The sequence below is a fragment of the Pleurodeles waltl genome, chromosome 10 (assembly GCF_031143425.1).
Source record: "Pleurodeles waltl isolate 20211129_DDA chromosome 10, aPleWal1.hap1.20221129, whole genome shotgun sequence".
Classification (NCBI taxonomy): Eukaryota; Metazoa; Chordata; class Amphibia; order Caudata; family Salamandridae; genus Pleurodeles; species Pleurodeles waltl.
Window position 1 is genome coordinate 551,595,421 of NC_090449.1, and position 14,144 is coordinate 551,609,564.

Consider the following 14,144-nt stretch of genomic DNA (forward strand, 5'->3'; position numbering starts at 1 on the left):
TTGGGAGGTCCTTTTAGTAAGCTGGCCATCATCTTGGGGAAATTGCGGGAATATGTTGCATATGACTAAAGTACAAGGGATATGACCAAAAGGACGGGACCTCTAGGCAATTGTCCTTACTTGTAGTTTTTAAAAGAGGGAACACAATCTCTGGTCTCAGCAGCAGATGACAAGAATGAACCCACTTGTCACAGTCACTACATATAATATTGCTCTCGACAAAAGCAAAGATGCAAACACCCTCATCAAGTTTTGCAGATAAGTTTTAAAGATGATAATGGAAAAAAAAAATTATGCCTTCGCCATGTGCAAGAAAAAAGGATGATTAGTTCTCTATAGAAGTGGAGCATTACCTTCGGCACCAACTTTGTTTATATCTGTAAATGCTTCCCATTGAGGTTTGATTTCTGTCAGGTTTGATTTCCATGAAATGAGCAACATGCCAAAATGAATCCTGCCCCGTGTACTTATCCAAGAAGAAGCCACTGTTTTGTGCAGAATGTCTACCCGACTTGAATACTTTCTACAGGCTAATTAGTAAGTGCTATCTTTTGGGAAAAATGTATAGTGCATCTCCTACACTACAGCTGCTAAAGAACTTAACGTATCCTAATGTATTGTAATGTACCCAGTAACGTTGTGTGTCTGTAACTTTGCCAATGTAAAATTGTTGCTCAAGCGTTCTCACCGCCAAATCCAACCTCCACGAAGGAATGAAGGCTGTCGCAGAATGGATGAGAAACAGTGGACTGAAGTTGAACTCAGACAAGACAGAGGTCCTCATCCTCGGCGCCAACCCCACAGCCTGGGAGGATCTATGGTGGCCGACCTCTCTGGGAGCAGCCCCAAAACCCACCGACCATGCACGCAACCTGGGCGTCATCCTTGACTCAACACTCTCCATGTCCAAGCAAGTCAGCGCCGTCTCCTCATCCTGCTTCAATACCCTCCGCATGCTCTGCAAGATCTACAGGTGGATCCCCACAGATACAAGAAAAACAGTCACCCAAGCCCTCGTCAGCAGCAGACTTGACTACGGAAGTGCCTTCTACGCAGGAGCCCCGGCCAAACTCCTCAAACGACTGCAACGCATACAAAACACCTCCGCATGCCTGATCCTTGATGCCCACACACACATCACCCACCTCCTGAGAGACCTACACTGGCTCCCTGTCAGCAAAAGGATAACCTTCAAACTCCTCACCCACGCACACAAGGCTCTCCACAACACCGGTCCAGCCTACCTCAACAGACAAATCACCTTCTACACCCCATCGCGCCAACTCCGCTCCGCCGACCTCGCTCTCTCCACCGTCCCCCGCATCCAAAGAGCGACAACTGGAGGCAGATCCTTCTCCCACCTCGCTGCCAAGACCTGGAACACCCTTCCTCTGCCCCCATGTCAGACCGAAGTCCTGCTGACCTTCAGAAAGGGTCTCAAAACCTGGCTATTCGAGCAGCAGCTGCACCCCCCAGCGCCTTGAGACCCTCACGGTTGGTAGTGCGCTCTACAAATACTTGATTGATTGATTTTCATCAGATAACTTTTCGAGGTAGAACTGCAGAGAAAACACACTTCATTGTTTTCTCTTTTTCTAAAATTGTTGGGGTTTGTGGGGGAAGGCAACTCCCTGCCTCCTTTGGGAGCCGGCATTGCTGAGGCACACAGGGAGCTGCTGGAAATGCAGCTTCCTGCATGCTGGAGCAATATTTTAATCTCCTTCTCTGCCCACAGGGAAAGACATGAAAACGCTGCTTTCTGCAAGTGGGAGCATTTTGGCAGCTCCTGCTTGCTAGAAGCAGAGTGTTTGCTTTTGCTTGGCAAGAGCTGTCACAGCTCCCACCAAGCAACCAGTTATCTCCTGAGGATGAGCACCTCAGGAGATAGCAGAAGCTGACCCTGAGGGATGGCATTCCCCAGGCCAGAAATTACTCCAGGAGGGGAGCAGCATTGCCCACCTCCTTTGTTCTGCATGGGCCAGACTCTGGGAGGTGGTGGTCCTCAGGACCTTATATGGCCCGGAGGTGAGGCCGTGTGGCCCCGCTCCCTTCGGGAAACATTTTAAAGGCCCCAGGGAAGTGGTGGCCCCCAGAACATGGTGGTCCATGTGGCACCTCACAATATTTTTGTGATTGCCCGGGGAGGTGATGGTCCCAAAGGATTCCTACAACCACTTGTCTGTGCGGCCCCTCTCTTTCCTATAAAAAAGTCACAAGAAGGTGGTGGACCCCAGGGCCTGGGATACGCAAGGCCTCCCCTCATTTATTTTTTTAAAACTAGCCCCTGGGACATGGTGGTCACAGGGGCTTCAGAAAGCTTCTGGAGGGGGGCCCTGTTGTACCTCTCCTTTATTTTAAAGATGAATCAATGACCCCAGACCTGACCCACCAGAGGGCTTTATTAAAAACAAACACACAAGACCACGCATGTTTTTTTAAATTTTAATTCACAGTGAAAATCAAGAATATTCATTAATTTCACCATGAATTAAAAAAACATTTTTTTTGCAGTGGAGTGGTCCCAAGACACCCCAAGACCAAGACTAGGGAGTTCAGGTACTCATACCCTGCACCGTTTTCTTTTTTGGAATTTGTTTTTTTGGGGAGACTCGGCTGAAGCCGAGTCTCAAAATGGCTGCGAACACTTCCTGGTTGAAGTGTTGGCAGCCAATCAGATCTCTGCATGAGATGGGGAGTATTGATGAATTTGTCGTGACCCTAAACAATCAAATTTGGATTTCCTTCAATTTCTCTAAAATTACCAAACAAAGTTATATCAAATAACAAAAAATGTATTTTGTGGACCAAAAGTTACCTTTCTGCTGAATTTGGTTTAATTCCGTCCAGCGGTTTAGGCTGTAGTCGTGTTCAAAATCCCTATATGAATTAAAAAGGGAACACACTTTTTTTTTACCTGCACCTTTTGCTCAGCCCCTGTTTTAATATGTCTCTCAACCCATTGGTTAAAGTTGTTTGTGCCCCAGAATAATATATAAAATGATGTAAAATGATCACGTCACATATCAAATATTACAAGCAAGCTAAAATATTGCTTTTGGGAATGACTGATTTTCACAAACAGAATTATACATAGTCTGATATGCTAGTAAAGCTTCATATATCATGTAAATTATTGCAATAAGGCAGATGTTTCAAGTGATAGCACAAAAGGGTATTTTGAAAGAAAAGTCCCAAAATTAAATTCTTTGTTACTTGCATTTTTCTCTCTGCATGCATGTGATATTACATTATACTGTAGGTGAGGAGGGAAAACACGTTATAGATTTTGACATGTTCCAAGAACATTCTGTCAGATATTATTGTCGTTACTAGTTACTTTTTCTCACTTGAACATATTTATACTGTATTGTAATAGTATGAAAATCAAACAATGCAATGATCTCCAGTTTTACCATTGAATAGCCCTGTCTACATCCTCTTCCTCCCACTGTCTTTAAAGCTTGAGGCTCAGAGCTTGAAGGGCAGTGCCAGGAGTACCAAAAAGCCAAGCTGAGCATAGCAAATGCCGCCCCTGCTCCTCATAATTGACTTCCATGGAAAAACCCTTCTCTTTTTAAAATAAGTTCTGTGGGAAATTTGGTTGTTGGTTGACTGGGATGTGAGCCATGTTCAAGCAGCAACCAAAATTCTTGTCAGGGTAAAACACCAGCAAATCCCCAAATTAACCTATACTCACACTCTGGTAATGTGGCACAGAGCAGTCAGGCTTATATTGAAGGCAATATGTGTAGTGTTTATGCATCATTTCAAACATTGAAAAACTGAAAACACCAAAGGGTCCGACACCAGGACTTAATTTAATAAATAAAATATGACCAAAATGACAAAAATGCAATAAGTAGAACCTGAGTTAAAGATACACTGCAAAATAGTGTTCAGAAGCCAAACGAGGATATCTGGTCATGCCAGACTGGGACAAAGTCAAGAGTTCAGGCTGATTATGATGGAGCGTGGGCCTGCTTCAAGGACTGAGTTGGGCCCACTGAACCAAAGTACTAAAATTCGGGTTACTGAGTGATGTGTCATTTCTGAACCATAGAGTAGAGGGGATACAGCGATGTTCTCTATGCAACAGCAGCCATGCATCAGTTGTGAGATGCAGAGAGACTGTGGTGTGAGTTCCCAATGCTTTGACATTGAGGATGCATTGGGCAATCAAGGCGATGTATCGGTTCCGATAAGAGCAGGGGTTGCAATGTGGAGTTTTGCCATCACCTTAGAGGCTTGTTTCTTCGTTTCCGAAGATACTGTACCTGGGGGTCCATTAGCACCAGATTGTTGGTAACGACTCATCACGATGCTGCGATAACTCTAAATTGAAGCATTTGTGTTTGTAAGCACTATATTCAAGTTTAATCTTAGAAAATTCATAACTTTGGTTGTGTATGTTTCATTTTTGTCGTTTTGGTCATTTGATTTAGATAAATATTGGCTATTTGTCTAAACTGGTGTTGAGTCCTTTTGTGATGCTTTCACTGCTTTACTGAGTATGATTGTAAAAATACTTTACACATTGCCTCTGAGATAAGCCTGATTGCCTGTGCCAAGCTACCAAGGGGATGAGTAAGGGTTAGCTTACTTGTGTGACTCCCTTACCCTGACAAGAGTGAGGGTCCCTTCTTGGACAGGGTGCAAACTACTGCCAACTAGAGACCCCATTTCTAACAGGGATTAGCCCAGTTGGAAAGAGGCTGCAGTTTAGGACTGGGGATCCAGTCTGGGTGAACCACCAAGTGGGCTCAGTTCTTGCAATGCTCTGGGACATAGGAATGGTGGTCCTCTTCTCCTCTGTCTGGGGTACTCAGGTGCAGAGGGTTCTTGGACCATCAGGTTTCTGTCACCGGTGGTGGTCACAATGGACTTTGGGCCTGATTCTAACTTTGGAGGACGGTGTTAAACCGTCCCAAAAGTGGCGGATATACCACCTACCGTATTACGAGTCCATTATATCCTATGGAACTCGTAATACGGTAGGTGGTATATCCGCCACTTTTGGGACGGTTTAACACCGTCCTCCAAAGTTAGAATCAGGCCCTTTGTCTCTAAAGAGGCTGGGGACCATGTTGGTGCCTTTGGCCCACTTCAACTTGGGCTGGGGCACAGGTGCAGTGGTGCTTTCCAATGTCAAATTTTGGTGGTCCGGAGTCCTCTTCAGTGTTTCTTGGGTGCTGGGAAGCATCTCTGCTAGTCCACCGGAGTTCCTTCTGCTGGGAAGAAGGCTGACAGTTTTCTCAGGCTTTTGGAATTTTCAACAGCTGATGGCAAAGCGTCTTTCTCGCAACTGTCGAAATAAGCAGGCAGGCTGTCAGGGTTGGCACCGAGTCCATCACTGGTCTTCAGTACTTGCCTTTTGCGTCTCTGGGGTATCCTTCTTCCTTAGGTCAGCAGGATCTTATTTCCTGGTGCCAGGGCCTCCCCTACATACAGAATTGAGGGGCATTTTAGAGAGTGTAAGAGAGTAGCCAATGGGATTCTTACCCTTGGGTTCACTACACCCCCTGTATGACTATTGGGAAGTCGGCATAACCTTGTCCCAGAGTTCCTAGTTCTGCCATCACCAAGATGGCAGACTTTCAAAAGTTGTGTCCACATCAGGCAGCTCACCTTAGGAGAGGGACTGACCTGAGAAGTGGGCACGCCTCCCTGACTACTAATTTTCCCACTTTTTCCAGTAGCCAAACAGGCCCTGGGCAGGGAGGTTTGCATTCTCTCCTTTGAGGGATGCCAGATCTACATATCAAGGTCAGTGGGTGTCTTTGAAGCCCCCTGCTTTGGAATGCAGATTCGCAGGTCCTCCTGTTAGGAGGGGTGTGCTAACACCCGTACCACAGCAGGCTTTGTTTCTGTCTATCCTGGAGCAAAGGTGTTCATCCCTGGGGCTCAGAAACGTGTCTGGTGGTGGCACGCTAGTTCGAACTAGTCAGCCAGCACACAGGTGATAGTAGGTTTTTCAGGGGGCACAGCTAAGGTGCCCTCTGGGTGTATGTATTAACAAATCCATCACTGGAATTAATACAAGATGTTTGATACCAAACATCCCTATTTTCAGTGAAGCCATCATGTAGCTGGGGAACTAGTATTCACTAGTTTCCAGCACGTGTGCTTAAAATGGCTTCCCTGTTCACTCACGTCTAAGAATCAACAAGGACATAGCAGGGGCATATCTGCTCTTGCAGATATGCCCTTAACTGCAATATAGTCCACCCTGACTTAAGGATGTAAGGCCTGCTGTAGCAGTGACTTACATATATTGCTTGCAGTGTTAGGGGACATGGCACATAGGCTTTGTGCCACGTCGTGTTTCACTTTTAGCTGTAAGACACGCAGCCTGCAATAGCAGTCTGCATGTGCTAGGTGAGGGGATCCCTGAGGGTGGGACAATGCATGCTGCAGCCCAAGGGGACCCTCTTTGGTACCCATGTCCTAGGTACCAGGGGTACCATTTACTAGGAATTTACAGAGGGGCAAAGGTATTGCCAATTGGGGAACAATTGTGCAGTTTTAGGGAAAGAAATCTGGCACCGGGGACCTGGTTAGCAGGAACATTGTGCACTTTCAGTCAAAATGACACCAATTACCAGGCAAAAAGTGAGGGGGACCATGTCAAAAAGTGACACTTTTCTACACAACCCACCCCCAAATGAAAGAGAATGACACTAACCTTTCCCAAGAGAGTCTTCATTTTCCTAGTGGAACACCCAGGGCATCTACAATGCATTCTCAGGTCTATGTTCCACTGTAAAGTCCATTCCCTGTGTGGAGAAGGACCAACATAACGGTTTGGGGTTTTCACTTGCATCAGCCATCTGAGAGGCCTGAGGTCAGTTTGAACAAGGAAGTGAGAACCAAACAGGTATGGTCTCAACTTCTTCAGGGACCAGACCAGAGCAAAGGCTTCCCACTCAGTGGCACACCAACACTGCTCTCTGGGGAGTAAATGTCTGCTAATAAAAGCAACAGGTTGGTCACAGCCATCATCATTGGTGTGGAATAGAACTGCTACTATCCCATGGTCAGAGGCAGTATGAACTGCTTTGAATAATCTGGAGCTTTGAGGATCGGTGCTGAGCACATTGGTTTTTTCAGAGTGTCAAAAGCCTTTTTAAGGCTCACTGTCCAGTTTACTTTCTTTGGAATTGTCTTCAAGGTCAGTTCTGTGAGGGGTGCCACAATGGTAACATACCTCTTCACAAACCTCCTGGAGTCCCCGTCAAGCCAAGGAATGCCCTGACTTGGGTCTGGATGGTTGGAGGTTCCCATTCCAGAATTGTCTGGATCTTGGGTTGTAGTGGTTGAACTAGGCCTCCACCGACAAGGTGTCCCAAGTATACAACCTAGCCCTACCCCATATGCCACTTATTTGCCTTGACAGTGAGACCTGCACTGCACAGAGCTTCAAGAACCTTGCCAAGATGGATCAGGTGATCCTGCCAAGTGGAGATAAAGACAACAATCTCATGAAGATATGCTGTACAAAAGGCTTCAAACCCAGCAAAGACTTTATTTACCAACCTTTGCAAGGTGGCAGGAGCATTCTTTAAACAAAATGGCAAAACAGCGAACTAGTAATGTCCATCTGGGGTTGAGCATGCTGATCTTTCTTTTGCTCCAGGAGTCAGACCAACAATTGCCAGTACCCTGATGTCAAATCAGAAGTACTGAGAATTGTGGCTTCCCCTTGCCTTTCAATCAATTCATCTGCTCTTGGGATAGGGTGTCAGCATTGATACCTCCACAGTCCACCCAAAACCTCAGCTCTGGTTTACCTCCATTGGAATGAAGTTTGGAGACTAAGACCACCGGGCTGGCCCAGGAACCATTTGAGGGCTCAATAGCCCCTAAGTCCAGCATCTTGTTTACTTCAGCTCTGATGCTATCCTTCACTTGGTCAGACTGTCTGTATATTTTGCTTTTGACATACAGATTGTTACCAGAGTCCATATCATGGATGCACCATTTAGTCTGACCAGGGGCGAGGGAAACAAGCTCAGCATACTGCTGTAGGACTTGCCTGCAGTGAGCGAGGGTAACTGAAAAGACCACACCATCAACTGATCCATCCTTGGGACCGTGGGAGAGGAGGTCAGGGAGAGGCTCACTCTCTTCTTTCTGATCCTCACCAGTGATCATCAGCATGTCCACATCAGCCCTCTCATGGAAGAGCATGAGGCAATTCACATGGGTGACCCTGTGAGGGTTCCTAGGAGTGCCTAGGTCAACCAGATAGGTGACCTCATTCTTCTTCTCTAGGATAATGTAAGGACCACTCCATTTGACTTGGAGTGCCCTGAGAGCCACTGGCTACAGGAACCACAACTTCTTCCCTGGTTGGTACGCCGCTATGGCAGCCTTTTGGTCATACCAGAGTTTCTGGAGCTCCTGGCTGGCGTCAAGGTTTTTGGATGCTTTTTTCATATACTCAGCCATCTTTGAACGTAGGTCAAGCACATAGTCCACAATGTCTTGCTTCGGATCTTTGAGAAACCTCTCCCAGCCTTCCCTCACTAGACACAATGGTCCCCTTGTAGGATGTCCAAAAATAAGTTCAAAGGGGGAAATTCTACTCCCTTCTGAAATACTTCTCTGTAGGCAAAAAGCAGGCATGGTAACAGGATATCCCACTTCCTTCTGAGCTTTTCAGGGAGGCCTACAATCATGCCCTTCATGGTTTTGTTGAATCCCTCAACTAAACAATTTCCTTGTCGGTGGTATGTGGTAGTGAACTTATAAGTCACCCTACATTCATTCCACATTGCCTTGAGGTATGCAGACATGAAGTTACTACCTCTGGTGATACCACCTCCTTAAGGAAGCCCATTGTAGTAAACATAGTGATTAGGGCCCTATCAACATCAGGAGCAGTGGTAGTCCAAAGGGATATAGCTTCAGGGTACCCAGTAGCATGAACCATTACCACCAGTATGAATCTGTTCTCTGATGCTGTAGGAAGGTCTAGGGGGGCAACAAAGTCAACCCCTACCCTTTCAAAGGGAATCTCAGCCACAGCTTTTGGCTGTATTTCTTCATTTTACCGGCCCTCTCAAAGGCTGTAAACCACTTGGTGATATCATAACCTCAACATATTTGGGGACAATCCCCTTGGGTATCTTAGGGTCAAAAGCTTCTTCGTTCTCCCTATTTAAACTTTAGCTGCCACCAGAGATGGGAACTAGGCTCATCACAGCTCTTTCATTTTCTATAGTTAAGAGTTTAGCTTCTAATTTTATCCTCTTAACTATCTTCTGGAGTTCAGCATCTCCCCAGCTCCCAGTGGGGTTACTGTCAGTGGAGTGGTGGAGGGATTCATCATCCTCTTCCATACCCTCTTCCTCCTCACTCTCATGAGGGGCTTCTTTACTTGCTATGGATCTATCATCTGTAAGCAGTTGCTGCAGACAGACTTTTGACGGTTAAAAAACTATAGAAAGTTTCCGTGCATGGCAGAGAGCCTTAAGTTGAGCCAACTTAAGGTTTTGATAGGGGCCTAGTTTGAGCTCCTGGGATGTACCTGCTGCCTCAGTCATGGTTTTAAAGCAGTTAGGTCCTTTTTAGAAACGTATCAGAAAAGTTAAAACAATTCTAAGTATACTTTTAAAGAGCCTAACTAAGTAAACATATTTTAAATTCTAAACAGTTTGGATTGGGGGTCTTAACACAAGGCCCTAACAGTAAATATATTTTTTTAACAATTTAGAAAAATCATTGATTAGAAAAAAAATGTTTCCTAGTTAAAGATAATTGTGGATTACTTAGTGGTACTACCTAGTAGCCAAGTGGTACAGTGAATGCCAAGTCTTGTATCCCACCACTGTACCACCAATGTAGGAAGGTGGCTCTTGATAAGATATACCAAAACGATCTATACTGTGCATCTATACGGTTCCCTTACTAGTGGGCAGGGCTTGCTCTAGCAATCCTAAGGTGCTCTTTTAAGGAGTCGTGTGGTCGAGCTGCCTTAGGCTAATCAGAGAGAAGTGTTAGACATCTGTAAATACACACACAGGCCCTCATTCTGACCCTGGCGGTCGGCGGAGAGACGGAGGTCGGACCGCGAACAGACCGGCGGTATTAAAAATGGCATTCTGACCGCGGCGGTCCCCGCCGCGATCGACCGCTACTTCTCCACTCCGACCGCCGCGGCGGTCATGACCGCGGGGCTGGAGTTTGCGCACTCCGGCCCGGCGGTCGTCCCAAGACCGCCAAGGGTATTATGACCCTGCCTACCGCCGCGGTTTCTTGCGGGCGGGAACCGCCGTGCGAACCATGGCGGTAAGCACTATCGGGGCCAGGGAATTCCTTCCCTGGCACTGATAGGGGTCTCCCCCACCCCCCACTACCCACCCGAGTCCTCCCCCCACACCCTCCACCCCCCTGCCACCCCCCAGAGGTGGTACGAACCCCCTCCCCACCCCCACCCCGACATGCACATACATGTACCCCGACATGCACACACCCCCAACATGCACATATACACACCCCCTACACACACATACACAACGGGGACACATACCCGCACACATACATGCCGACATGCGCACCTGCCGAACAGCACACATTACACATAGACACAGCAGCACCCCCCGCCCGCATACACGCACTCACACACCCCCTCTACACACTCACACGCACACCCCCATGCACGCCCACATCACACAACACCCCCCCACCCCCTCCCCTCACGGACGATCAACTTACCTTGTGCGTTGGTCCTCCGGGAGGCGACGGGAGCCATAGGGACGTGACCGCCAACAGAAGACCGCCAACAGAAGACCGCCACACAGAAATGTGGGTCGTAATTCTGTGGGCGGTGTTCTGCTGGCGTGGCGGTGGAGGTTGACCAGTCTCCACTTTCCCGCCGACCGCCAGTGTGGCTGCTGGCGGTTTTCCGGCGGAACGCTCCCAGCGGTCAGAATGCGCACAGCGGCACACCGCCGCGGTCGGCGGTCTTCACCGCGGCGGTAACTCAGCGGTCTTGCGAAAAGACCGCCAAGGTCAGAATGAGGGCCACAGTCTATAAATGAGACACATGACTCACTAAGGAGATCCATGACAATTTACAAAAAATAGCAAGTATCTTTATATAGGTTTTGGTACCATAATCAGTACATTTAGGTAAGTACGTTTTGCACAAAAAATCTTTACAGTTTAGAAAAGTCGACACAGTGCAACACTTGAAAGCTGCAATGCTATCCTATCGATACCTGCCCTCTGAACAAGGAACCTGTAGCCTGTACTCGGTGTCTTGCTTGTCTTTATTTTTATGTCTTTGCCAAGTTCAATATGGTTGTCACACTGCAGGTGTTCTTGGACGAATGTGTATTCATTGGCTCACTAGTCCACAAAGTCCACTTGTTGAGGTTCAGACAAGAAACACATGCACTTTAGAGCCTCAATAAGCTATTTGGCTAGATTAACCCTTTGTGTGACCAAGGATGTGATTTTTTTATCTTACCACTGAATAAAACATATCTTGATGCTTTTTTTAAGTATAATAAACTATCTGCTTCCTTTTATTGTCTTATCTGCTTGAATTAGATTGCTCATGGACATGTTTTTAGTGCATTTGGAAAAAGGGAGATATAGTTGAAAAATGTACAGGAGGGACGTTCTCAACACTTGGTCCCATTCACAAAAAAATGTTTTTCATTTTCACCTGATTATGAACACTGGTGCACAGGTGGTGTACTGGTGTAAATATATGACTTTGGTGCACTGGTGTAAATATATAACTTTGGTGAATTCTCAAACGTGTCCGGAAGTAAACATGGAAAATTGAGCCAGTTGTAACTTTCCAGTGGACTACTGAGAATGTCATGTGTTATCAGCTATTTCCTCAAGTTGGAGTGATACCTATGGTGTTACGCCACATTGGGTAAGTGCAGAAGGATGTGCAAAAACGTGTGTTGCCATGAAGAAACACCTTCCATGACACCCCCACGGAGTCTAAGAGTATTCCGTTTCCCTTTCCACTGTGGGATGTTACTACATCCATTTCCTGGAGTAACTCCCTGACAGTTTCATGGGTGGTATAGGGTCTGAATTGAGTTTATGAATGCCAGCAAATACACAGGCTTCTAGGTATTCACAAACTCTCAGGTCAAACCACACCTTGAACTACCCACTTACCTCTTCTATGGGATTTACTACTGCATTATTGTTCAAAGTCAAAGAACACAAAAATGTAGGAGTAAAACCATTTATGCATGGCAGATGTTCTTTTCTGGCTTTCTTTCAGGCGTGAATGGAGCCATGCTTGCTGTAAACCTAGGATTACGGTCATAATGGTTTTGTGAATGGAACCCCACGTGTAAAGAAATAAGGGTGTTACAGTTTGCTTTAAACTCTTAATTAAGGATAAATTGTATTCTTCAGGGCAGCTCAAAACAGACAAGCACTACAAATGCACTTAAGAGCTTTTCTCTCAGAATTGAGTAATATCAGATAAGAAAGTTTGTGCCACTCCAAATAGAGCCTGGGGAAATTACTGACTTTTGAAAGCATCTCTAATTACAGGAACGTGAATCTAAGCACCGCATTGCGCCCCAATCACTCGTTATAAAATTACCTGGAGACACGAATGTTCTTGAAGACAAGCCAATGCCATGCTGTAGGAACCAAACCAGTTTCCAAACCTTGCCAGATAAAAGTAACCTTCTTTCACACCTGCTCGAGTTGGGGAAGAATGTTGTTTAGCTCACAATGATTTCATCCTTTCTTTGATCCGTGGTAGCCTTAAGTTAAGGTTTTTTTCATTGCTGGCATGGGTACGAATTTTACAAATCGCGGAAAGAGATACTTTGATACCTGTGGTCGCATTCCAGTTTGTTGGACAGCTTTTCTATGTGCTTGTATTGGCCCTGAATTGTCCCTGGCCCACAGATGATTACAACTTCAGTCAGTTCTACGTATGAGGCCAAGTCTAACTTTATAGCTTTAGAGATAAGATTAATGCACGGCCTCTTTTTAAGCACTCCCATTTTTGGCAGATGAAGGACATGAGCACAAGGAGATGAAATGACCTTCTCAGAATGGCACATTGTGGTCAAAAGAAAAACCTACGATGTCACGTCTTTATTTTCCGGTGTAACGTTCACCAACTTATTCTGAAGGGTGCTTAAGGGGGGACAGTGACAATATGGGGTACCCGTGTTGCAGTGAGGAGAGCCGATTGTTCCTTCATCAAGGAAAGGATTAACCAATATTGTTGCGCCTGTAGGGTGTCTTACTTCTGCTCAGAGCAGTGCATTTCTGTGGATTTGAGATTTTGAAACCTTACTACCATTGTGTGGTGTTCAACATCAGCTTGTGGAGGGAGTACATAATAGTACATTACACACAGGGTTTTTTTCTTCGAGCAGTGTATGACAAGAGAGTGTCAGAGCTAATTCTGAGAGCTGCCTCGGTCTACCACATAATTCTTCACCTTTGAGGTAGAAATTATGCAGGGTTACTTTTACTACGTTTTCATCCAGTTTGGATTTTCATTTTGCTAATTGTGTTTGCATAAATCATGCCTAGTTTTGTCGTTTTGATCCATGATTGTGTTAACGCGTCCTTCTATGTTAATTTATTACACATTAGGACTCGTTTTAGGCCAGCGGAGAGACATCGTAGGACGAGATAACTGATCAAAATGTCAAGCAATATATCAATAATGTCATCAATATTTACCACCACAATGCACTTTACTTTGGATAAAGACATTACTCAATTGTCGGCGCAATCATGACCTTTCTGCCATGAATAACCACACCTTGGTAGAATTTTATGAATTTTATTCCCTATTGATTACAATCTACGAGCAAAAGAGTTAATCGCAATACCAGGAAGCATAGGAGCATAGTTTAATATTTTGCTGGTAAACTTTTATAATGCTGTGTGGGATGTAGGGTGCCAAATTGGGGCCCTGTTCTCCGTTCTTCAGGTTCTGAAATATAGAATGGAGGAGGGGGGGCTGGAATTCTGTGCTATTGTCTCTGGAGATTTTAATGCTAAGTTGGGAAGGCTCAGTACTGTGGTTAATCCCTTTATGTGTGACTGCGAGGATTATTTAGTGGATGGTCTGCAGGACTCCAGAGGCAGGGTTCTTATTAAGGAACTTAGGAAGATGGGCCTTTTGAATT